The sequence below is a fragment of the Melanerpes formicivorus genome, unplaced genomic scaffold (genome assembly GCF_026170545.1).
Source record: "Melanerpes formicivorus ecotype bairdi unplaced genomic scaffold, bMelFor1.0.p_v2 SCAF_22, whole genome shotgun sequence".
NCBI lineage: Eukaryota > Metazoa > Chordata > Aves > Piciformes > Picidae > Melanerpes > Melanerpes formicivorus.
The window spans coordinates 6016521-6042027 of NW_027142374.1; the positions used below are offsets into that span (position 1 = coordinate 6016521).

Consider the following 25507-nt stretch of genomic DNA (forward strand, 5'->3'; position numbering starts at 1 on the left):
CACTGCCTGGGTCAACAAGGAGAAAAATTCATGCAATGTCCCTTTTAATTGCAGTAGCAAGGCAGAGAAAAAAAGAGTGTGAAGGGATGATTCCCATCTCATGCCCTCTCCTTTCAGCCAGCACAGATTGTCACATCCTAACTCAAAAGCCATGATGCACTGAAGCCTTCCACAGATTTAACCCATCAGCTACAGCCAACAGGACAACTTCATCTCTGGATTATTGTTTCACTATTATCCTCAGTTTTCAGGCAATGAGACTTATTACGTAGCAAATTACCCAAATCCTGCAACAGATTTTCTTGGTTCCTAAAGGAGATTTTAAGAAAGTAAGAAATTTATCTTCTCTTCATCTTCCTACACAACTAGAGTTACATGGGAATTAACTTTTATGCTTATTTTGGCGGGTTACAAAAGCTAATTTGGCCAAGTTTAATATGCCATGTGTCCTCTTTCACCCAAGAAGTGAAGAAACCAGACCAGAATCTTCCAAGTTATTTCCAGAAAAGAGGAGAAAGAATGATGGGGTCAGGATCAGACCACAATCTTCCAGGTTGTTTCCAGAAAAAGAGGAAAAATAATGATGGGAGCAGGCTCAGACACGGAGCTGTCAAAAAGTGTCAGTGATGATTTCTGAAAAGTCTTCTGCTCCTGGATTTTAATTCCTAAAGCCTATAAAGGACCTGTCCCAGATCTTCTTCCCTGGGGCAGAAACTTCTGGGTGAGGATTACGAAGAGGATGTGCCACCGGCATCTCAAAACGAGCAGTAGGCAAGAGGGATGGATCTAAAACACTGGAATTTTCAGAAGCTGCAAGCAGCCATGGATCTACACAAAGTATTTCATATGGGTTTTGTCCCCACCCCAGCCTGCAGTAAGACAGATTTAGAAGCTAGATAGGGGGGGTAGCATGGATTTTGGAGAGGAAGAGGAAGATAAAAGACAAATGTGTGCATACAGAGTCATCTTCAAACCCCTCCTGCCCTGCTTTCCATAAGAAATCCTATGAGCTTCCCATTCATTACTATCAGTGCTCTTGCTGGATTTGGATGATTGCCCAATTGCTGCTGTTGCCAGAAATCCAAAACATCAGAGGGGTGATTCATCTGATGCCTTGACAGCTCCAGAGACAGGCTACGGGGGGCGGGGAGGCAGGGATGACAACAACCCAAAATCCCAGATGCAGCAATGGAGTCCTCTCCTTCAGCACAGCAGGAGCCACTAATGCAGGTACGGTTATCAAGACGCATCTCTCCCAAGCCCTGCTGCATTCCCAAAGGAGGGCTTGCTTAGGAGCAGCAGCAGAGACAGCTCTGCCTCTATTTTCTTTGTCCACACCACAGGAGCTAATCGTTGTAACGGAGCAAAACTGCATTTCCAGCCTGGCAGAGCTCCTCCACATAGACCCCCTTTAAACCTTGTTTAGATGGTGCTCACTCATCCAAGGAGCTAGCAACTAGAGAACAAGAGCGGCTTTGTACCTCCATGCTCTGCTATGTTAAAAATTGATTTAGCATAATGGTTTCAAAGAGATTAAAATCCAATTTTGTAAATCAAAGCAGGAACTGTACTGAGTCACTTCTACAGCAGCAGCAAAGAACCTGCTCAATTCTGAGAATGACAGTGGCAGCCCTGATCCTCTGTGAATGTGCAGAAAGTAATTAACCAAAACACACCACAGCTTAATAAGCTGCATTTTACTGTAAGTATCTGCTCTTTGTCCTCACATCAACAAGAAGACAGGATTGTCATCTGGAGAAGAAGAAAAGGCAAGGTCTCAGTTAGCCACAGCTTCTCAGCAACCATCCAGTTGACCTGCTCAGTGTGGAAGGGCTATTCATGGCTAAACCAACATTTATCATCATTCAGGGTTAGCAGGGGGGTTGGACTAGATGATCTCCAGAGGTCCCTTCCAACTCCTGCTATTCTGTGATTATGTGATTCAGCTTTGCATTATTCCAGTTCTATAAATTGCTTTTAGCATCAGGGCTGGAGCACCTCTGCTGTGAGGCCAGGCTGAGAGATTTGGGATTGTTCAGCCTGAAGAAGAGAAGGCTCCAGGGAGACCTTCTGGTAGTCTTTCAGCACTTAGAGGGGTCAATCAGAAAGCTGAGCACAGACTTCTAAGCAGGGCCTGTGTGAAAGGACAAGGGGTGATGGTTTGAAATAAGGGAGTAAGATTTAGACTAGAGAGAAGGAAGACTTTTTTGTTTGTTTGTTTTCCCATACTGAAGGTGGCAAGACTGTTTCCCAGGCAGATGCCCCATGCCCTGAACCATTCCATGTCAGGTTGTCTGAGCTCTGAGTTCTGGTTGCAGAAGTCACTGTCCTTGGAGGTGTTCAAGAAATGTGTGGACAGAGCACTTTAGGACATGGTTTAATGGCCATGGTGGTCTTAGGTTGACAGCTGGACTCAATAATGGTAGAAGTCTTTTCCAGTGGGAACAATTCTATCATACTATGTCCCTGCTACTTGCAGGGGTGTTTGTCTAGATGACCATTAAAGGTCTCTTCCAACCCAAACCATTCTATGACTCAACTTCATTTTTAAACAAAACCCAACCAATCAGAAATGAGTAAAATAAGATAAAATGAGATGAAACAAATGAGCTCTGCTGAAGTCCTAAGAAGTCCAACACACAAACTATCTCCTTCAAGGAAAACACATTCCCTTTAATATCCTGGCTACGCAGACATGGCTGCAAAGAAGAGAAATCCACACATTCAGAATCATTTATAGTTAGGATCTTTGATGGTTGTGACATCTTTTGAAGAAGAATACAGGCATACTTAACAGGGCCTGGTGCGTTGCAGGCAGCTTGGAGATGTTCTGCGAGGCAGACAGCCCAGGACTCATTAGATCTTTGAAACAAATTTTGCATCATTTCTTAGAAGGGGTAGAGACATGGGATCACTAATTCGCATATGAAACAGCAATCTGAGCTTTACAGAACACCTGAAGCTTCACACAAGCACGTAAGAAATTGGGGCCATTCAAGATGATGTACTTACAGGGATGAGGTGGAGTTTGGGGTGGTGTGGGGTTTTTTCCTAATTTTGTTTTCTTTTAGAGGGAAAATTCATAGATTCATGGAATGGGTTGGGTTGGGAAGGACTTAAAGAGGGGAGGTTTAGGTTTGGTGTGAGGAATAATTTCATCCCTGAAGAATGGGCCTGGACCAGGCTGCCCAGGGCAATGGTAGTCTCCCTCCCTGGAGGGATATCAAAGTCGTGTAGATGTGGTGCTGAGGGACATGGTTTAGTAGTGAGCTTGGAAGTGCTGGGTTAATGACTGGACTCCATGTTCTTGAGAGTCCTTTCCAGTCTAAACAATTCTGTGACTCCAGGATCTGCAGCACTGGGAGCCACTGAAAATTCTGGGAAACTGACATTTTCACCACCAGGATTCTTCTGTCACTTATAGGTTTTTATTGTAGAAATTGTCATAGAATGGTTCGGGTTGGAAGAGACCTTGAAGATCATCTAGTTCCAACCCCTCTTCCATGGGCAGGGACACCCTCCACTACACCAGACTGCTCAAGGTCTCATCCAACCTGGCCTTGAACACCTCCAGGGAGGGGGCATCTACACTGTCTCTGGGCAACCTCTTCCAGTGTCTCACCACCCTCACTGTAAAGGATATTGGCATTTTCCATGGATTTCTTCATAATGCAGAAGTTAGCCTCATTTATGCTACTTATTTCTCACCTAAATCAAGATGACCTCTGTGCTGCTCCACAGAAATGCTAGCAGCATTCCCAGCTCTACAAAATACATTCCACAAAATCCCTGTGGAATGAGGAGGGCTTGGTCCAGGGACACATTCAGGGAGGTTTGGAGTGGTGGAAATGGAAGGCCCTCATGCCACAGCCATTATCCCAATGAATTTTGCAGAGCAGGGAGCAATGAAGAGCCAACAGTCACAAATTTCCCTTGGAGAAGAGTGAGATTAAAGAAATTCATACAGAGAACAGTGCCCACGGGCATTGCTGGGGAGCAGCATCAGATCCACACTGTGCTCCTGGAAAACAAACACTGGAGAGGCCCTGGCCAAGCCCAGATCCAAGATGATGACTCTGAGAAGCCCAAAACAAAGCAGGTGAAGTTCTTCTCTCATCAACCCATACACTTTTATTTTGGTGAGCACTCAAAGCTTCCACCACAGTGTGCTGCAGAGGTGGGCATCAGGCACTACTGGCTTTGCATTACAGAATCAGAGACTGGTTTGGGTGGGAAAGGACCTTAAAGGTCAACTTGTCCAACCACCTGGCAGTCAGCAGGGACATCTGTAACTACAGCAGGTTGCTCAGAGCCCCATCCAACTGGGCTTTAAATGGTTCCAGGGATGGGGCATCTCCCACGTCTCTGAGCATCCTCGGTTAGGATCTCATCACCCTCAAACATTTCTTCCTTCTCTCCAGTCTGAATCTCCCTCTTTTAGTTTAAACCATCACTCCTTGTCCTGTCACAACAGGCCCTGAAGAAAGTTCTGTCCCCAGCTTTCTGATTGGCCCCTGAAAGGCCACCAGAAGGTCTCCCTGGAGGCTTCTCTTCTCCAGGCTACACAGTCCCAACTCACTCAGCCTGGCCTCACAGCAGAGGGCTTCCAGGCTTTGTGGCCTCCTCTGGCCCCACTCCTACAGACCCACGTCTCTCCTGTGCTGAGGACTCCAAAGCTGGTCCCAGCCACGCAGGTGAGGTCTGCCCAGAATGGACTAACCTCCTAACCCATGTGGACTTGACTGGCCAAAGCAACGTGTCCCAAACCATGGTGGCTCTGCTGGCTCCAGCACACCAGGGAAAGAGACCACCACGGGGAAAGGTCTCCCAAGCACAGCAGCTTTGCCAGCTCTGCCTGTGAGCAGACATGTACCACCAGTTTGTGTGGGAGAACAGAAAGCATCTATGAAAGGATTCAGAACAAGAAAGAACAGGCGGCTGCTGATAACAGAAGAATGACCTGATGATAAGAGGAGCTGACTGCAGTAAACAACTTGAAGTGTGAGACAGCAGAACATTTACCTACATGCAAAACCGGCTCAACCTGATATGGGATGAAGATAACAATGGACAGCTTCACATCAAAGAAGAAACTCAACTAGCAAGAGGGTACAAACAGGTCAGGAAATTGTTTAGCCTGCTCCATTTTTTCCTATATAAACTGTTTGTTTGATACCAATAAATAACTCCTGCTTCACCAACTCAGGAGTCTGTGCATGCTTTCCAACAAATTTGGATGGACTTTCCATCTAATTCAGCAACTCCCTGTAGGAAAAGCAACTGCCTTAGACACAATGGCATGACTGGTTTAGGTGCATTTCTGTTGGTGCTAACTCACAATGCTTTGGGCAGGTATGCCACTACAGGACAGGGGTGACCTGCCCCAGCTCCAGATAGGATTTCCAGTTCAATTCCAGAATTGTATAACTGGAAGAGAACTTCCCTGGTCACACTGGTACAGCTAGGGGGAAAAAAAAATCACTCCTTTTTTCCTCTCTGAAAAACAGGGAGCAACATTTTGGAAATGCTGTCAGCGTGCATCCATCTCTCATTCTCTCTGTTGTCATCATCAAGAACCTGAAACATACAGCAGCAGCTCCCATCTTGCCAGTATTTAGTCCTGTTGCTTTAATCTCAAATGAAGTTAGAAGAAAATTAGCGGGTTGTTATCTCAAGGGAAAAATAGAACCATAGGACCGTTAAGGTTAGAAGAGACCTCTGAGATCATCAAGTTCAACCACTTGCCTAGACCTCACGATTCCACCACTACTCCTAAGCTACTGCCACTAAACCACATCCCTAAGCACCACATCCATGCATCTTTTAAACACCTCCCATGTTTAAACACCTCCAGGGACAGTGACTCCACCGCTTCCCTGGGCAGCCTGTTCCAGTGCTTGAGAACCCTTTCTATGAAGAAATTGTTCCCAATATCCAACCTGAACCTCCCTTGGCACAACTTGAGGCTTTTTCCTCTTGTCCTGTCATTTGTTGCACATAAGAGACCAACCTCCACCTCACCCCATCCTCCTTTGAGGTAGATGTAGAGAGTGATGAGGTCTCTCTTAAGCCTTCTCTTCTGAAGACTAAACAACTCCCAGGAATGTTGAGAACTCAACAGCTTTCCCAGCTTCTGCTGTGATCCCTTTGGGAAGCCACTGGTTGCCACAGACCCAGGACACCCCTGAGATCCTGGCCACCTGCTGCTCATGGATGAGGACCCAGGAAAGAGGAACTGTAGTGAGAGGCAAAAGAAGTGATGCAAATGAGAAAAATGAACATTTAACTCAACATGTATTAAGAACAGATTAACTCTGTCAATCAGCAGCCACTTTTGTTCTCCTGTGCTCATGGAAGGACAACACAACAACCAGGTTTGGGTTTTTCAGGGTGTATTTAGCTCAGGATTTAAGAGTGGAGCTTCCTGAAAGATTTACTGCATTGTTTTTCTTTTAAAATGAAGTGCATTTTCTTGTGCAAAGGAGAACAAATTGCTACTTAAACTTTCTTCTTTTGTCTATTTTCCTGCAATTTCCACCTCATTTACAGCCCTTTTGTGCCTACCTCTTTGTTTAGTTTTACCTTTGACCTTCTTTTCCTTGCTCTTCAGAGATACCTGACATCTTTACATTAAACTTACCACATAGATCCTACAAGAGCTTGGGGAGAAAAGCTGCTCAACAGCAGCAGATCCCAGCCACGCTGAGAACTCTGACACCTGCCAGGAAGAGAGGTTTCTCAGCTGCAGGGAAAATTTTGCATCATTCTGAAAATGATTTCTCAGGTCTAAAGTTTAGGGAGAGCAAAGACTGCTGGCATGCTGTGGTGGGTGCCAATGTCCACCAAAGCTACTCTGTCACTCCCCTCCTCAGCTGGGCAAGGGAGAAAATACAAGGAAAGGCTCCCAGGCTGAGATGAGTACAGGGAGAGATCACTCAGCAATGACCCATCACAGGCAAAACAGACTTGACTTGGGGCAAAACTGATCTAATTTATTGCCAATCACATGGGGAAAAGAAAAAAAAAAGAAGAAAAAAAAAGGAGGGGAAAAAAGAAGGTGGAAAAAATGGGTGGATAATGAATAATAATGAGGGTAATGAGAAATAAAATCAAATCCTAAACTGCCTTCTCCTCACCTCTCCCTTCTTCTCAGGCTCAGCTTAACTGCCCACTTCTCCATCTTCTCCCCAGAAGCAGTGCAGGGAGATGGGAAATGGGGACTGGGTTCAGTTCATCACATAGTCTCCCTCACTCCTTCCTCTCACACTCCTCCCCAGCTCCAGCACAGGGTCCCTCCCACACGAGACAGTTCTCCCACAGTCTTGGGTCCTTCCCAGAGGCTGCAGTTCTTCACAAACTGCTCCAGCATAGGTGTCTTACATGGGTGCAGTCCTTCAGGTACAGACTGCTCCAACATGGGCCTCCCAGAAGTTGCCAGCCTCCTTTGGGCTTCCCCCTGCTCCACTGTGGGGTCTGTGGGCTGCAGATAGGTTATCTGCTCAACCATGTACCTCTCCAGGAGGTACAAGGTGGCAAACCTTCTTCACAATGGACTGCCCCAGCTCCAGCACCTGGGGCACCTCCAGCTGCTTCTTCTCCATTGAGCTTGGTGCCTGTAGAGTTTTTCCTCTCACATCTTCTAGCTCCTCTCTCTAGCTGCCATTGTTCTTGCATAGTTTTTTCCTCACTTCTTAAATATGTTATCCCAGAGGGTTATCACAACTGCTGATGGGCTCAGCCTTGGCCAGTGGTGGGTCCACCTTTGAGTCAACTGGCATTGGCTCTATCAGACACAGGAGAAGCTTCTGGCAACTTCTCATAGAAGCTATCCCTGTAACCCCTTCACTACCAAAACCTTGCTACACAACCCCAATACACACACATGTGGGACCTGCCAATCCTGCTGGTGTCTTTGGAACTCAAACACTCTTATGCTGCAAAACCCAAGATCCTGGGCAACAATGACCTTCCCCTTCTGCCCATGTGTGCTCAGAGGGAACAGGAATAAACCACTGAGCTCCTTCAACAGTGAGGAGGAAGATGGAGGAGTTTGCTATTTGATGCTGGAGAGCTCTTTAATACCTATCAATGTGAGTTATCAAGCTTTAAAATTAATTGATAATATGATGAAGAGCTTTGTGGCAAGAAAGCCACTGAAGGTGACCATCCCTTTCAGATTAGCAGCATGTAGAAAACCCACATAGCTGCCTGAGAGCACACTCGACAGCTTGATTATATATTAAAGCCAGATTTTGTGCCTAGCTATAGATTAAGAGAAGAATTTGCTTTCCTGCTTCAGTCCTCACTGGCAATGCAGAAAAATCAGAAGGGAAAAGCAGGGAGGTTTTGAAGATCTGTGGCAGAAACCAGAACGATAATAAAATCACAGAATTGTTTTGCTTGGAAAAGATCTTTAAGACCATCAAGTTCAACCATTATCGAACTCTACAACATCTGAGGCTAAACCATGTCGCTTGGCATCACATCTCTGCGTCTTTTAAACACCTCCAGGGATGGGGATTCAACCCCCTCCCTGGGGAGCCTGTGTCTGAGAACCCTTTCAGTGAAGGAGTTTCTTCTAGTAACAGTTACATCTCAAATCAAGTCTAAACCTAAGATCTTGCAGGAGGTGTGGTGGCTCCTCCTCACTGCCCCACTGCCAGAGGATATGGTTGACATGATCTGGTATCTGGAGATGTTTCCATGCCTTAGCTGATCCCAGTCACTAAGGAGGAAAGATGATGCTGCATTGTGAACAAGATTATACTACAAAACCTGGCTCTTCCCAGCACCTGCCAAAGGCTGGTGAGCAGTGATTGACCTGGTCCAGATGTTCATTTGTTTCCAAGCTTTTGCATTTATTGGAGTGCTGTGGAAAACCTAGCACTGCCCATTCCTTCACCCCAGCTTGATGCCCTCCCTGACAGCCTTGGAGCACACTTCAAATATATTTTTGGCAGCAGTGCAAGCTCATGGCTACTATTCCTACCCTCCTAGGGTGTCCTGCAGCTGAACCAAGTTCTCAACAGACCCCATCCACCCTGTGTGCTGACACAGCAAAGAAGAATGATCATGAACTGTGACTGCTCACGCTCCAGTACTGTGCAAAGCACATCCCCTTGCCTCCACAACTCCCTCCTCTTCCCAGTTGTTTCTTAGAATGTTCTTAATGCTGCACCACTGTGGATGTCCAGGGCAGACTGGTACCCAGCTCCCCACTAATGTTTAATAAGTAGGAGCTCTACAACCATCCAAGGGTCTCAATCTTCCTCAGAGCTATCACATATTGACAGGACATCACTAGTGCTGAGTGGACCCACTGGAGTGGGGCTGCAACCCTAGCCCAGGAACAACCCCACCACTAGAGACCACTTGTGTCTTTCCCCATCTCAGCCAAGTCCTGTAACCATCAGTGACCTAAATCCCAGCATCTCCTGCATCCATCATGCCTCCCTCAGTCCAGCCACTCCATGGCAGGGGGTGGAAGATGACCCACACCCAACTGATCCCTGCTCAGCTGGCAAGTTTTGCTTCTCAGCCATCCCTTCCTCAGGGCTGCTCTGGATTTGCTGAGGATGTGCAGCACACATCTGCAGCTCCTCAGCCTTCTTCCCTAAGCTGGCCAGGCACTGGCATGCCAAACTTAGCAGAACCAAAGCATTTTGCTGCATCTTGGTCCTTTTCAATCTCTATTTCCTTTCAAAGAAGTGTTCCAGCTCAGCATCTGCTGACGACAATAAATGAGTTATATTATATTGCTGTTAAAAGAAATAGCGAGAGGCTCCTCAGCAAGAGGCTCCTCCACTTCCAGAGACCAGAAGCTGGAGCTGGCACACCAGGAAGAGGGCACACTCGATGGTTGTTTTGAAAAGCATTAAGCCCATCACCCCAGTCCTCAGTGGATCAGACACTCTGCTTTTGCTAATGCTTCTGTTTTGTTTGCAGAATAAAATGAAGTGGGTTTGCCCCGAAATGTTTGCTCTCTCTCCCTCCCTCCCTCTCTCCAGACACTCATTTACTTTTGCTGTCTCCTCTTTTCCCCAGCTGTTCAGATTTGCTCTCCAAGCAGGAGAATCTGCCCATTTTCCTTAATCATTAACATTAATATAGGAGATGAGGGAGTGAAACAAAGAACTAAAAAAACCCAACAAACCAAAACCAACAACAAACCACAAAACCCAAACCCAAGCCCAGTGATAGTCATGAATTGGTATCTCCACCAAACACAGTGTCCTGACAGGAAGGTTTTCAGGAAAGTCATGTATGCCCCCTCCAAGGACATGTTCAAGGCCAGGCTGGATGAGGTCTTGAGCAACCTGGTCTAGTGGAAGGTATCCCTGCCCATGGAAGAGGGGTTGAAACTAGATGATCTTCAAGGTTCCTTCCAACCCAAACCATTCTATAACTTCTATGATAAAAACTCAAACCTGACAGAAGGAATCCTGGTGGTGAAAACGTCCATTTCCCAGAATTTCCACTGGCTCCCAGTGCTGCGGTTCCTAGAATCACATAATTGTTTGGACTGGAAAGGACTCTTAAGAGCATGGAGTCCAACCATTAACCCAGTACTTCCAAGCTCACCACTAATCCATGTCCCTCGGTACCGCATCTACAGGACTTTGAAACCCCTCCAGGGATGGAGGCTCTACCATTGCCCTGGGCAGCCTGGTCCAGGCCCTGACAACTCCTTCAGGGAAGAAAATTTCCTAGTGTCCAACCTAAATCTCCCCTAATGCGACTTGAGGCTGTTTGCTACCATCCTGTTGCTTGTTCCTTGGAAGAAGAGACCAGCTTCCACCTGTCTCCTTTGAGGGAGTTTCAGAGAGCCTAGCCTCCTTTTCTCCAGACTGAACAACCCCAGTTCAGCTGTCCTTCACCACACCTGTTCTCCAGGCCTTTCACCAGCTTTATTGCCCTTTTCTGGACCAGTTCCAGCGCCTCAATGTCCTCTAGGAGTGCGAAGGAGACAAGTAAACCCAGTATAGGAGGTACGGCCTCACCAGTGCCCAGTACATGAGAATGATCAGTGTGCTTCACCCAGGAGCCAGGCTTTAACCTCGCTGTGCTGCTGGCAGCTCCCCCTTCCCCAGCACCACACTTTCCTCCTGGAAACATCACCACGGGGACCGCAGAGCGCCGGGTCGGAAATTCTGAGAGCACTGAGATTTGATTTTCATCTACTTTGTTAAATTTCTGCTAATTGCTTTTAACGTACTTCCTCCACCGGAGTCTTTATAGCTTAATTCCTCATGGGCATTCATTCGGGAGTTTGACTAAATGCAAGGAGGAAAATGAAATCTAACTACATGGCAGTGATGTAATTTCTCACGGCCTTTGTAACAAATGTGTGTAGGGGTTCTTTTTTTTTTGAGGGGGGGGTGTTGTTGGCTTTTTTATCACCAATGGCCTTCAGCAGATTTTTTTAAGTTGATGAAAATTGAGCAAAAGAAGCTGCAGTCCTATAAATACTATGGAGCAGAGAGGCTGGATGTGATGTAATGCAGTCCAGTGGTTTATAATTAGCACATGGGAGAGAACAGTGAAAGGCTCTGAGGTGAAATGCTTGAGCTCAAGTTTTAATAAAATACATCACTAACTTCCCTGGTTAGACTAAGATAAGTTGCCACTACGGACTAAGAAACTTCAAATATGTTCTCATAGAAGACCAGCATGCTGGGGGATAGAAGTGACCTCTGGAGATCATCCAGTCCAAGCCCCTTTCTGGTAAAGCAGAGGCACCCACAGAAGGTTGCACAGGATCACAAAGTCCAGGTGGATTTGGAATCACTCCAGAGGAGACTTCACAACCTCTCTGGGATCCAGCACTGTCATAGCAAAGAAGTGTCTCCTCACATTCAGATGGAATCTCCTGGGCTCCAGTTTATGCCCACTGCCCCTTGTCCTGTCACTGGGCACCACTGAAAAGAGTCTGGCCCCATCCTCTTGAGCCCCACCCTTTAGCTCTTGCTGAGTATTGAGATGATTTCTCAGACTGCTCTTCTCCAGGCTCAACAGCCCCAGGTCTCTCAGCCTTTTCCCCTCACTGAGATGCTCCAGGTCCCTCAGCAGCATTGTAGTCTCTGCTGGACTCCTCTACAGTGTCTCTTGAACTGGGGAGCCCAGAACTGGACCCAGTATTACATGTGTGGCCTCATTAGGGCAGAGCAGATGAGGAGGAGAACCTCCCTCAACCTGCTGGTCACACTCTTCTTAATGTACCCCAGAACATCATTGGCCTTCTTGGCCACAAGGGCACATTGCAGGCTTATGGTGAAATTGTTGTTTGCCAGCACTTGTGGCTCATTCTCCATGGAGATGCTTTCCAGCAGGCCAGGCCCTTACGTGCAGGTGGTTATTTCTCCCCAGGTGCAGGACCTTAACACTTGTCCTTGTTGTACTTCATGAGGTTGCCCTCTTCCCAACTCTCCAGCCTGGCCAGGTCTCACTGAATGGCAGCACAGCCTGACAGGATGTCAGCTATTGCTTCTAGTTTGGTGTTTGGTTTCTTCAACAAAGCATCTGAAAGCCTACCCCATCCCTTCAACTAGTTCAGTGATGTAGGTGTTTCACAAGACTGGACCTAGTCCAGAGCCTTGAGGAACACCACTTTCAGCAGGCTACAGCCCAGGAGTTAGTGCATTAATACTCTTTTACTCTCAGACAACAAGGATATAAGATCTAGAACTCCAAACACTATTATGCAGAGAGCATACTTTTCATCATAACACATTAATAGATTTGGGAGTGAAAGTTGGAGGGGTGGTGTTACGTGTCAAAATTAATTATAATGCCAATAAGCTGAAATTCAACAGGGAAGATCAGGTTGACTAAATTATTGTGTTGAGTTATCAGCACTGAAAAATCAACTGAAAGAGGCTCTAGACTTTTGCTGCAAATCCAGGGGAGGATTGAAATATAATGAGAAGTTAAAAAAATAAAAATTCCCAGACCAAGCCATTGCAGAGGATTTTAAGTGACTAAGGACAGTCCAAGTTAGTCTGAATTTACCTAGGATATAATTTTGCACTACAGCCATCAGAGACTTCCATTGGTTCTTCTCTTTTCATCATGGGCTGATTAAAATTAGGGACCAGTGGCCATAAACTGTCAGTTCAGGTAAATCAGGCTATTTATTTGCTTCCTAAAGTAAAGCCATAGTAGAAACTTCATTTGGGGCCCTCACTGCAGGAAAGATGTTGAGTTGCTGGAGCATCTCCAGAGAAAGGTAACAAAACTGGTGAAGGGTCTGGAGAAAAAACCCTTGTGAGGAGCAGCTGAGTGAATTGAGGTTGTTTAGCCTAGAGAAAAGAAGGCTGAGTGGACACCTCATTGCTCTATACAATTCCTTGAAAGGAGGTTGGAGCCAGATGGAGGTAGTCTCTTCTCCCTAGTATCAGGTGATAGAATGAGAAGTAGACTGAAACTGTGCCAAGGGAGGTTTAGGCTGGACATTAGGAAAATTTTTTGTCCTGCAGGAGTGGTCAGGCATTGGAACAGGCTGCCCAGGGAGGTGGAGAAGTCTTCACCCCTGGAGATGTTCAAGATAATGTGTGGACATGGTTTAATGGCTGTGGTGGTGGTAGGTTGATGGCTGGACTCTATCATCTTAGAGGTCTTTTCCAACCAAAACAATTCTGTGATTCTATTTCTATACCACTTCCTCAGTGACTTTCCAGATCAGGCTCCTCCAGCAACCATAAAGCAATGAAACAGATTCCATAAATCCCACCTGTGCTGAAAATGTGCCAGTTGGCAACTTCAGAAAATTACCACAATTCACATAACACTGCTAAAACAAAACCAGAACAACCACAAACCCAACTCAAATACCCTAGAAGCAGAGAACTCCCCCATCCCCTGCAAAGCCTTAGCAGGCTGTATTTCTTCCTTAGGGCTGGAGTGCTAAGAACAGTCCTGAGAACAAGGATGAGAACAAACAAGCAAGAACCACACGGACATTTAATTCCTACAGAGTCAATTAAATGTTAACAATAAACTACAGTATGAGTTAATGCTAAGACAAAAGGATTAAGGAATGAGGGAGGACTTATTTATAAACACACAAATGAAAACCTGGTTAAGAAGAAGTTGGGGAATTAATAAAAGATAAAAAGACTGATTTAAATATGGCTAAGAAGGGGAATTCCTTTATTAAATTTGTCTTCAAAAGTAAATTAAGAAAAGATGCCTGCGCTATCGGCGAGTGATGGCGAGCTTGTAAAAATAGCTGCCACCGAAGGAGAGAAAAAGGGAGTATCTGGAAAATGCAGGCATGTGCCAAACCACTCAATCTGTGCAATTAACCAAAGAAATCAAGTGTTGTTATTTGTGAAGAATTCTTTTTTACAAGGGAAATGTAGCAAATTCCTTCAAAACTCAAATCTAATACCTCGTGCTGGAAATTACTGAAAGGGATGGGTGCAATTAACTGCTACTCCTAGCAAAAGATGAGGGAGCGGGGAAAAAAACAACAAAACACCAAGAAGGAAAATAAGTATCTGTTGCAGAGGGCAGGTCAGCAAGCTGGGAGACAGAGATTTGCCGAGAACACCTCTCCTGATGGACAGTTGGGTTTGTTATCACAAATTATTTGTTTGATAAAAAGAAGAGAGGAAATGCCACATGAATTACAGCAGCAGTTTCCAGAGCTGCTCCTGAAATTAAAAACAGTAGTCCTGCAAAAACTCAGAGCAGCCTCCCTCCTCCCTGCTTTAGAAGGGATTGGGATTTAGCACCTGCAAGACCAACTAAAACCACTTTCCTCCCCCCACCAAGGTAGAGCCAAATGTTGCAGAAAGCCCATAGATGCTTCCCAAGAGACAAACAGATTCACATCAATACACCTCAATGTATTTATACATTTAAAAGCTGATTAAAAACTCACAAAATAAAGGAGCTGGAGGAAACTGCCAAGGTGCAACATGGATCTGTGCTGGATCTAAGCTGAACAGCCGATTTGTTAACAATCTGGAAGAGGAAAGAATATGGTTTATGCAATTTCACCTACTAAGCACTGAAGGGCAGAGCAGCAAAAATAAATACATACAAAGAAAGCCTTGCTTTGATCGATTGGAACACCTTAAATTAAGAGAGGTGTCTGTCTTCTCTCAGAACATTAACACCACGATGTTGCCATGGTGGTCAATGTTCCTTATGTCCTAATGTGGGCATTAGGAAGGAGTCCTTGGACATAAGGAAGAAATTCCTTACTCTGAGGGTGGAGGAATACTTGAGCAGGTTCCCCTGGGAGGTGGTGGAGGCCCCATCCCCAAAGACAATCAAGGTCAGGCTTGATGGGGCTCTGGGCAACCTGACCTAGGTGCGGATGTCCTTGCTGACTGCAGATGGGTTTGACTAGATGAGCTTTAAAGGTCCCTTCCAACTGAATGCATTCCATGAATCAAAGAAGAAATTTCCCTGTTCTCTTCAGGAGACCCTTCCAAACCTGCTAGGTTTGAGATGGAAAAATCATACAGACATTTTCTGTTTGGAAAAACTAAAAGGGAAACTGAGAAAATGTCACCAAAACATAGCCATGCTCTGAGAAGGAGATGTTGAGAATGCATCCACCCAAAGAGGGAGCTGGAAAGGCAGAGGGCAAGTAGCTCAAGATGAAACTGCAGGAGGATGAGGCAGCTAAAAAGACAGTTTTGTTTCCGAGACAGAAAACACAGAATCACATCGCAGGATGTTACAGCCTCCTCTCTTCCCAGATGTAATTAATCCATAAATGGAATAATGTATTCACTTCTGGACACCTCATTACCAGAAAGGCATTGACAAATTGAACAGAGTACAAAGAAAACAACAAAAATGTTTAAGGGTTTGAAGGGAAAAAATTTCTAAGGAAAGATGAAAAAAAGGGAACACATCCAGCTCTGAGCTGAGCAGGAGACAGGTATCGATACGTGTTTGAAAGGTGTAAACATCAAGCTGTAAAACCAGCATGGGGGGCTATTAGGAGGAAAAATGGAATGAAATTACTCAAAAAGAAAACTTAAGATGAAAATCTTCTTGCCCTATTAGGATGCACAGTTAAATCTCAAGGGATGTGGTAAACGTGCTAGTGCAAGAGAACCACATCAGACTGGAAAAAATCCTTAATAGGTACCGCTTGGATAGCTGCACACCAACCAGGAGTGGGGTGGGAACTTATGATGGCTGATGGCTGCTTCTTCTCTGAATTAATGCATGGATACAAAATCCATCTGTGGACTTTCATGTAAATACCTTACAAAGGTCTGGAACCATGATCAATGCTGATTAATTGCTAAAGGGTGTGGAACAAGAAGATGAGGCCACGCTCTTGTCAGTGGTGCCCAGAGATAGGACAAGGAGCAGTGGGCACAAACTGGAGCCCAGGAGGTTCCACTTAAACATAAGGAAAAGCTTTGTTGTTGTGAGGGTGCCCAAGCTCTGGAACAGGTTGCCCAGAGAGGTTGTGGAGTCTCCTCTGGAGAGATTCCAAAGCCACCTGGACATTGTGACCCTGTGCAAGCTGCTGATGGTGACCCTGCTTTAGCAGGGTGGGGTGGACTAGATGATCTCCAGAGGTCCCTTCCAACCTCCACCATGCTGGGATTCTGTGACTCAATCCTGGCCTCACTTGCTCTCCCCAAACTGCAGCAGGTCTCTCACAGCAACAAACGCTGCAAAGGCAGCCAAAAGGAGAAAAAAGCCGTGTTAGACATGCATGAGGAGGTAAGGAAAGCTGAGGCATTGCAGCCATTTATCACTGTGTCTAACTGATGCTGCTTTAAATAACTGAAACTGCTCTTACACCTCCCTGCCAGCCACACAAAGCTGTCTCAAGCAAATACTGTCTTCAACTCAATCAGACTTTGCCCAAGGAAGTCCTGCCAGGTCAGATTAAGATTTTGTATTGGGAAATGTTCAATATCAACATGCTGCTCCTCTTCTACTGAGCTAGTGATCTGCACTGTGTGGTAAGTCAATGGCAGACTGAAAGAAGATAATTAAAAAATTACATTAAGCCAGGTGCAAGCCTACAGCATCTTTTAAGGACTGCTGGCACTGAAGTCAGGCTGACATTTGGTAGCTGTGACCCATCTTACAGGTTGGTATCTGAAGGACTGAGGCCCCTTGGTCTGGAGAACAGGTCTCGTGAGGAGCAGCTGAAGGAACTGGGGTTGTTCAGTTGGGAGAAAGTGAGGCTCAGGGGAGACCTTCTTGCTCTCTTTGGAGGTTGGAAGCAAGAGAGTAATACAAATATCAGTTCTTCCAAATAGCAAGTGACAGGACAAGAGGAAATGGCCTCAAGTTGTACCAGGGGAGATTCAGGTTGGATGCTAGAAGAAACTTCTTCACTGACAGGGTTCTCAAACACCAGAACAGGCTCCCTAAGGAGATGATCAAATCCCCAACCCTGCAGGTGTTTAAAAGATTCAGAGATGTGGTGCTGAGGGACATGGCTGAGCACCAGACATGGTAGAGCTAGAGGACGGTTGAACGATCTTAAAGGTCTTTCCCAACCACCATTGTGTTCTATGGAGTTTTTTTCAAAGAGGAGGCTTTCAGGGTGGTGAGTGGAAAACATTTTTTTTAAAAACCAAACCAAACAAAAACTCCACAACAACACACAAACCAAACCACAAACCCAGCAAAAAACCCACAATAAACCAGAGCAGAGACAGAAATTAAAAACCCAAGACGACCCAAGAAAGGCCACTGCAATTCTCCCCTCCAGCGGCACTCCTCACAGGGGCACCACCTCTCCACCAGCAGATGCCCCAGCCAGGCTGTCCTTGGTGTGTGTCTCTGCAGTCAAGAGCACGATAACACGAGATATCTTTCCCCTTCCTAAAGGATGGCAGACACAACTTTCTCATCTAACCTGTACACCTGAGAACCAGAGGCCTACACTGAGCTGAACCACAGACAGCAATGGAGCTTGTGGTCCCCAAGCCCCACCACAAACTACCTGGTTTTTTCTGTTTCTTTTTTTACATTCCTAGGAACTTCCACAAAAGGTTAAACTGTAAAAGAAGAAAAATCTGCAAGCCAGGTCATCTAATGGCTCTCTCCTGACTATCCACACAAAGCAGTGCTTAGGGCTTATTGATGTACTTCAGCCTGGGTCAACTGCAGGATCTGCAGCCTGTCGCTGTTTCTCTCTCCCTCCAAACAGTCTGAGAACAAGAGCAAACCACTGCAGAGGCTGGCAGTGTGTGCTGCCCAGGCACTGCCTCATTACCATGACAAAGGGAGGTTTGAACATCCTTCAGCAAACGCGATGGCTCCCTTCTAGCATCCGAATTGAAAACCTGGCAACCAGTGTCTCCAGCTTCTGATGTCCTATTTACTCAGGCAGAGGAACAGGATTACATTTTAGGTCCTTTTGCAGTTTTCCACAGAATTGTCTTTTTATCTATATGATTCCTCCCAGCCTTGCACCACTGCAACGGTCCTGGGTCCACCTTCAGCAGCTCAGATGCTGCAGTCCCTCTGGTACCTCGCAGTAAGGACATGAACTTTTTAATCAATTCTCCCCTCCCCAAAACACCCCAAGGAGGGATGGCAAGCATGTACAGTGTGAAAATGTCAGTGTTTGTTGCTCGTAGAGGCCAGCTTTACAGCAAGCCTGAGCCAAGTAGCTTGTTTCACACCTTCAAATTTAAGGGGAACAGTATTCTCCTCTGGAAAAGGCAGCCCAGAAGTTGCAATAAAGCAGACACAGATATGTCAATCACCACGGCTGCAAGGCTGTGAAAGCTTCCTGGAGGAAAGCATTGAGTACCCAGCACAGAACGGCCAGCTGAAAACCCAACCTCTCTCCTCCCTGCAGCATGCCTGGCTGGAGAGCTGCCCCCTAACACAGCCTGCAAAGAACAGCACTGCAAACTCAATGCACACGGGAGAGAGAACAGCACAATAAAATCCATAAGATTGTGGAACTGTTTAGGTTGGAAGAGGCCTTTAGGATTGGGTCCAACCATCAAGCCAACATTGCCAAGTCCATCAATAAACCATGTCTCTCAGCAACACATCTGCATGGCTTTGAAACCTCTCTAGGGATGGGGACTCCACCAGTGCCCTGGGCAGCCTGGGCCAGGACTTGACAACCCTTTTGGGGAAGAAATAGTTCCTCATGCCCAACCTAAAACTCCACTGGTGCAACCTGAGGGTGTTTCCTGCTGTCCTATTGCTTGCTCCTTGGCAGAAAAGACTGACTCCCACCTGGCTCCAACCTCCTTTCAGAGAGTTGTAGAGAGCCACAAGGTCTCCCCTCAGACTGCTCTTCTCCAGTCTGAACAACCTCAATTCCCTCAGCTGCTTCTCACAAGGCTTTTGCTCCAAACCCTTCACCAGTTTTGTCGCCCTTCTCTGGACACTCTCCAGCACCTCAATGCCCTTCTTGGAGTGAAGGGCTCAAAACTGACCCCAGTATTTGAGGTGTGGTCTCATCAGTGCCCAGAACAGGGGGACAGTCCCTGTCCTGGTCCTGTTGATACAAGCCACAGAGCTGAAGGCTTTCTTGGCCAGCTGGGCACATACTGGTTCATTTTCAGCCAGCTGTAGATCAACACCCCCAGGTCCTTTTGCACCACCCACTTTCCAGCCAAGCCTGAAGCGTTCATGGGGTTGTTCTGACCCAAGTTCAGGACCCAGCAATTGGCCTTGTTGAACCTCATCCCAGAGGCCTCAGCCCATGAATCCAGCCTGTCCAGACTCACTGCAGAGCATCCCCCATCCTCAAGAGGATCAATACTGCCATCTAGCATGGTGTCACCTGCAAGCTTACTGGGGGTGCCTCAATTTCCTCATCCAGAATGTTGATAAAGACATTAAAAAGGAAGTCCTTATGAGAAAGAACTGGATTTTGGTAGCTCTGTTATGATGCTGTCTGCTAAACTACAGCTAAACCTAGTGAAATACTACTAAAGCATCACCCAATAGCACAGACAGAGCCAGCAAAACTAAGTGCTGAGCTGGGCAGGAAAACCCAGGGAGACTTTGGAAGGCACATTCCTCCTTTTAAATCCTTCAACTAACGTGAGCTTAATGCTGAGATGAGAGCAGATCTCTATTACCTTTGCTGGGAAGGTAGCACCACAGGAGATGATCATGGTTAAGAGGTTGCTGTCCTGAGCATATGAGATTTGGCAGGTTAGATGAGCCTGGTTAAACTTCATCCATCTCCACAGCCTACACTACAAGGTAAGTGATGCAATTAGCACTGCAGCTCCCTGATTTCTCCTCCAGCCCTGAGGTCCAAGCAGCTTCTTTCAGTGGAGCTAATTTGGAGAAGTCTTCCCCACAACACCTTCAGACCTCTATATTTGTTAACAAGGTATCTTCACCAGACAGGATTTTAACAGTCTCCAGGAAAGCAAAACAGAAACACATCTTGCTCTCTCTCTTTTCTGCAAAATATTCTGTTCCACCACGCCTTCTGCTACCACATGCATGTCAGCTTAGTCTGTCTGCAAAGGCTCTAATTTCCTCCAGTGCTGCATCCAGAAGGAAATTCAGGGGTGACATGAACCCAAAGCATTATCCCCATGCACAGCTCACAATCCAACTCCCCAGCACACTCGAGGGCTATGTCTGCTATTGATTCTACAGCACAGTCTTTCTCCTGCCACTGAGATGCCACCTCCTTGCTCCAGAAGGATCTCTGCAGCAATGTCCAGCTCAGAGGGTCCTATGATCTCTCCAGATAACCTCCTTTCCTAATGCTTCACCTCTACAGAATTATGTCCATTCACAAAGGTTACACCTAAGACACTACAGAGCTGAAAAATACATCTCACCCTTACAGACGATATCTGTGCTTCTTGCCAGCATTTCAGGACACTACAAGACCTTCCACCTGTGTGAAGGAGGATTTTGCAGTAGGGTTTCTGTGACCAGAACTGGGTTTTCTCCTGCACCTTCAGCAAAGCTGACAGGCACCCCACAGCGATGCTTTCGCCCACTTGCTGTGAAGGGTAGGTACCTGCTTTTCACAGTCATACTGCGGGTGACACCATGTACACCACCAGCAAGCCTTGTCTCCCAAGGCTGGCTTCTCACCCACAGGCAGGCTCGTACCTCCATGTGAACATGATCTACATCCTGACAACAAGTCCAACAAGTCTACCCCAGCTGCTAACAAGACTCTTTCAGCTTTTATTTTGCTGGTTGGTTGCTATTTTTTTTTCGAGATACTCCACGCAGCACAACCAAGTTCCTCAGTTCCTCTGTACATCTTGTAGGTGCTAGAAAACAAGATGTTGAAATGACTTCAATTCCAGTGAAAGGAGATCCAACTGCATCCTCAGGGAAAGGAGAGAAAACACACTGAAAAAGCAATGTACTGGTTCCTGCATAAACCTGCTCTTCCACTGGGAACAAAAGTAGGGGGAAAAAAACCCAAACACAAAACCAAAAAAAACAAACAAAAAACCAAACCACTTTGTTCAAGTTCACACAGGAGAAAGGTTACTGCAGGCAGCAGTTAGACTTTCATGCTCAAGAAGATGGCCAGCAAAGCTCAAGAAGGACAAAGAACTACTGGAGAGAGTCCAGTGCAGGGCCATTAAGATGTTGAGGGGACTGGAACACCTTTCATATGAGGAAAGGCTGAGAGAGCTGAGACTGTTTAAACTCTACAATAGGAGGCTGAGGGCAGATCTTATTAATGCTTGTAAATATCAAAGGGGTGGTTGTCAGAAAGATGGGGACAGACTCCTCTTAGTGGTCCCCACTGTTAGAACAAGAGGTAAGGGACATAAACTTGAACATAGGAATTTCCATCTGAACACGAGAAGGAACTTCTTTATTTTGATGATGGCAGAGCACTGGAGCAGGCTGCTCAGAGTGTTGGTGGAGTCCTCATCTCTGGAGATGTCAAGGCCCACCTGTGATCCTGCTTTGACAGGAGGATTGGACTTGATCTTCAGAGGTCCCTTCCAACCCTACCATTCCGTGATTCTGTGAAAGCCACAGAAGAGAAGTCCAAAGCTGAAGCAGAGCTGTGCACAGATGCTCTCCAGCCAGAGTAATCCTCATGTGGCAGGAGGAGCATGGAGCTATGGTTCTGCAGCAACTTACGCCCAGTGTAACGCATGCTGCCATGGGAAGAGGCCCTTTCATTTGATGAAATCTTCCCAAATTAACAGGATATTTTCTTGTGGAGACCTTAATATGTTTTTTGCCCCCTCAATTTCTGATGGAGCGTCACCGCTCTGCTTACACCAGCGCTTGCCTCCCCGTTGGGAAAAGACAGCAGGCAGGGATTAATTTTTGCAGAAAGCTGCTTTCATGCCAATGCACTTGGCAATAGAGAAAAACAGCAGAGCTGTCCCAAAAATGCAGTATTTATGAGTGGTGCTTTCTAAAATTGTTTTCACTATGGATACCAAGAAGCACCACCTGATTCCCAACTACTCTCTTGTGCACATGTGTGGGAAGCAAGTCGAGGGAAGTTCTCCTCCCTCTCAACTCTGCCCTGGTGAGGCCACATCTGGAGTACTGTGTCCAGTTCTGGGCTCCCCGGTTCAAGACAGACAGGGGCTTGCTGCAGAGGGGATGGAAAAAGGCCACAAAGATGATGAGGCAACTAGAGCAAAACAATTGCAATCTGGACATTCAGCAGAGCCATGTTCCAAAAGTCACTGTAGAGAGTTTGCAAATGGAAAAAGCACTTTTATACCTACAGAAAAAAAGAGAATTAAAAGGTTGCCTGCGGAACCAGAGAGATTCTCTCAGCGCAATTGTGATGCTAAGATTTAATTAGCTCAGCACAGAACGGCAGGTATCAATGCTTCAGAGATAAAGAACAAACAAGGCAATTACTCCCAGAAGTCCTCCTTTTTCCCCTCTAACAATCACAAGGGTTACAAACATGCCAAGGTCAAAGAATGTGTAATAAAGAAATTTATTTCCAATTGGAATGCACAGAAACCTTGCACTCTAATGGTGGAAGAGTGGCGGTGTGAAGCTGGGCAGAGCTGACATTAATGCATGGCTAAAGATCATAGAGACTATCAGAGAACCGTGTCTGCGATGACAAGGAAGAAAATTAACAAGCATCTTTCCAACCAACTCAAACTCTTTAGCCCTACAATTTCCTGCTGAGCTGCATTGCAAGCACCCAGCCCAGGAATCTGCCATCTATTAGACATATACAGAACATGCTAAAGATGCCTTCAAGCTCTAAAATGTAGCTCTGGATTTGAGCTTCTCTGAGATCTGGCCTTTCTAAAGCCAAAAGAATGGATTAGAGAGATGAGGAAAAAAATCCCTGTGTGGTGGCAGCCTTAGAAGCTTGCAAAAGCAAGACAGGATTGAGACATATTGTTCAGCTCCCTGCACTTCTTCCTCAATTCTTTGCATGATCAGAGGACACCTGATGGAATATTTGTCTTTCTCAATTCTTTCCTTTCTTTGCATTGTCCTATGACACCTCATCAAGTGTTTGTCTGTGTGGACCTACCCCACCAGCACAGACTGGAGAAACACACCCCACAATGGGTGGAAGCATCAAGCAGCAACTCCAATCCTCACTAGGTTTTTACATGGACAATGTGGGCAAGTAACTGTCAATGAGAGCAACATCAGATAAGGTACACTTCTTCATTTCAAATGTCCTGAGGGAAATATAAATGTTGTTTATTGAAAAAACCTAACCCAAACTGTACACAGCTGTGCTGTGTGACAGCTTACACTGAGATACTTTGGGTCCCTCACTACAAGACAGACACTGAAGTCCTCAAGCATGCCCAAAGAAGGGCAACGAAGCTGGTGAAGGGTCTGGAGAACAGTTCTCATGAGGAGCAGCCGAGGGACCTGGGGGTGTTCAGCCTGGAGTAAAGGAGACTGAGTGGTCTCTTCTTCCTAGTGTCAGGTGATAGAAAGAGAGAAAATGGCCTGAAATTGTGTCAGGGGAGGTTTATGTTGGAGATTTGGAAAAATTTCTTCACTGCAAGAGTGGTCAGGCACTGGAACAGGCTGCCCAGGGTGATGGTGGAGTCACCATCTCTGGAGGTGTCCAAGAAACATGTGGACATGGCACTTTGGGGAATGGTTTAAAGGCCATAGTGGTCTTAGGCTGAAAGTTGGACTAGATGATCTGGGAGGTCTCTTCCAACCAAAACAATCTTATGTTTCCAGCCATCCCAGTATTTGAGATGTAGCCCCAACAGTGAGGAGTACAGGGGCATGACCACTTCCCTGCTCCTGCTGGCCACACTATTCCTGGCCCTGCTCTTACAGGCACTTCCCAAGTACTTTGGCTAGAGATGCTCTCCTGGGCTGACTGCTTAGAGCTGGTTTTGTGTAAACAACAAGAAATGGCGAGGGTGAGGTGGTTTTGATCTGGCTGTGTGCATCACAACTTGTCAACGACACATGTAGAGTTTATATGCAGAGTTCTCATCTTTTCTTAAAACTGAAAAGTCTGAATTTCTTGGAAAAAAAATCCCATTGACTACTCTGGCAGCGAAGACAACAGAGGATGTGGTATTTAGCTTGGGGAAAAAAAATACTGTCTGTGTTTCAAGTCACAATTTTACAAGAATAATATTGCAAATTAAACCCACACCAAATTAAATAACTGTTGTAACCGTTTGAACTACTGCAGCCTGAAACCCACAATCCCTCTGAGCATCACCAGGTATTTTGGCTCTCTGTAGGTCACAGCATAACCTAGCTTGGTAGGTGTTGGAAGGGTCCTCTGGAGATCATCAGGTCCAACATTCCTGCTAAAGCAGAGTCACCCAGAACAGGCTGACCAGGATCACAATGTGCAGGTGGATTTGGAATTGCTCCAGAGAAGGAGGCTCCACAACGTTTCTGGGCAGTCTGCCACAGGGCTCCAGCACCCTCACACCAAAGAAGGTTCTCCTCATCTTCCGATGGAACCTCCTGGGTTTCAGTTTGTGTTCATTGCCCCTTGTCCTGTCACTGGGCACCACTGAGAAGAGTCTGGCTCCATCCTCTTGACCCCCACCCTTTATCTCTTGCTGAACATTGATCAAATCCCCTCTCAGGCTGCTCTTCTCCAGGCTAAACAGCCCCAGGGCTCTCAACCTTTCCTCCTCACAGAGAAGCTCCACTGGACTTCCTCCAGTAGTTCCGTGTCTCTCTTGAAATGGGGATTCCAGAACTGCACCCAGTGCTCCAGATGTGAACATCCCATTAACAGGTCCCTCCAAGGGTTTTGCACCACACAATGACTAAACTCAAACAAAAACCCACAAGTTTTTAGCAACAAGGAAGGGAGAAAATACTGTGGTAGCTTCTAGAGCACAGGAGGGATGTGTAAAACTCATCCAACTCCACTAGTCTCTTTGTGCTATTTTTTGGGGGCACACTTCAATTCGACAACAAGGACAGAAAACTATCAGTGGACAGCAAACCTCAACTAGAAGGCAACAAGCCCTTTCTCAGTCAAGATCCACACTGAGGACTGAGCCTCTCCCAAGTGCAGTCACAGTGATGCCAGCTGTAGCTGTGTTCTCATCAGATAAAGTCCCACCACAGAGAGGACAAAACAAACCAC

At 46.2% G+C, this 25507-nt stretch overlaps 1 protein-coding gene across 4 annotated transcripts in view; it reads right to left on the minus strand.

The window, feature by feature from the left end:
* NEXMIF (neurite extension and migration factor) overlaps nucleotides 1–25507 on the minus strand; it is a 202342-nt gene that overhangs the window by 81510 nt on the left and 95325 nt on the right. For 3 of the 4 annotated variants that reach the window (XM_068151976.1, XM_068151975.1, XM_068151974.1), the window contains exon 2: nucleotides 14885–14967. The exons of the other annotated variant lie outside the window; for it this stretch is intronic. The gene's annotated coding sequence lies outside the window, so the exon portion shown is untranslated. The remainder of the gene's footprint in view (nucleotides 1–14884; nucleotides 14968–25507) is intronic. 4 annotated transcript variants of the gene reach the window in all.